Below are 955 nucleotides of genomic sequence, written 5' to 3' on the forward strand. Positions count from 1 at the left end.
TTTGGGAAATCAGTCTGTAACTTCCCCCATAGCATGCTATGAGTAAAGAATAAAGATTTGAAAAAGAATTACGTGTGTTAGTGTTTTTTGTAGTAGATTTGTTTTTGCATCGGGTCCGATCGAGTACGACAATTTGGCGAGCCAGCCAGGAGTCCAAGACGAGGTCAGAGGTCTCGTGAGACGGCGTCAGCGGTCGACTCGGTGGCGGTGACGTGAGACAGGTGGGCCCACAAGGTAAGATTTACCTTGACCTCTCTCATTAACTGCCCACCCTGACGATCCCCTCATCTGGCGGCTAATCATCTGACGGAATCCTTTCGAAACCTGAGTTGAGGATCGTCCGAGTACCACAGTTTAAAAGAGGGGTTCGAGTCCCCGATGAGGTATAAGGTAAGGTAAGGGGTTAGAGTCCCCGACAAAGGTAAGGTAAGGGTCTAGAGTCCCCAAAGAAGTATTGAGAATATTAAAGCCTGCCGGTGCTAACAAATTGGGCAGCGGATCATTGGAAGTGATCTGTTACATTTTCTTTGAGTGTGTTACAGTAAGTTGGTCAGCAGGTTAGTGGCAGTAACCTATTACGTTTTGGAGCTGGTAACCATTCTAATTGGCGCGGGGGCGGTGGGTGCGGGGCGTGTAGCGCAGTAAGTTGACCAGCAGAGGGCAGAGCAGACATTTGGCCAAACACAGGGGAAGTGGCTCTCCTCTGCTATCCGTCCGGATGCTGTAAATACGTTTTGAGGAACATTGTGACAATTTGCCTGTCTCAGCACCCTGCTATAGACGGGTTGTTAAGAGGGGAAATACCCCACGCGAAGGTCAGGACGTTGAAGTGGATGCAGAGAGACACAGCACAAGATTAACGGGGAGTAGGGGTTATAGATTATAAGGTGGTATAACCGCACTGTGGAGTATCAGCACGCAGCCTCAGACCGGTTGTTAAGAGACGAAATCCCCC

This window comes from Mobula birostris, chromosome 13, assembly GCF_030028105.1.
Source record: "Mobula birostris isolate sMobBir1 chromosome 13, sMobBir1.hap1, whole genome shotgun sequence".
Classification (NCBI taxonomy): domain Eukaryota; kingdom Metazoa; phylum Chordata; class Chondrichthyes; order Myliobatiformes; family Myliobatidae; genus Mobula; species Mobula birostris.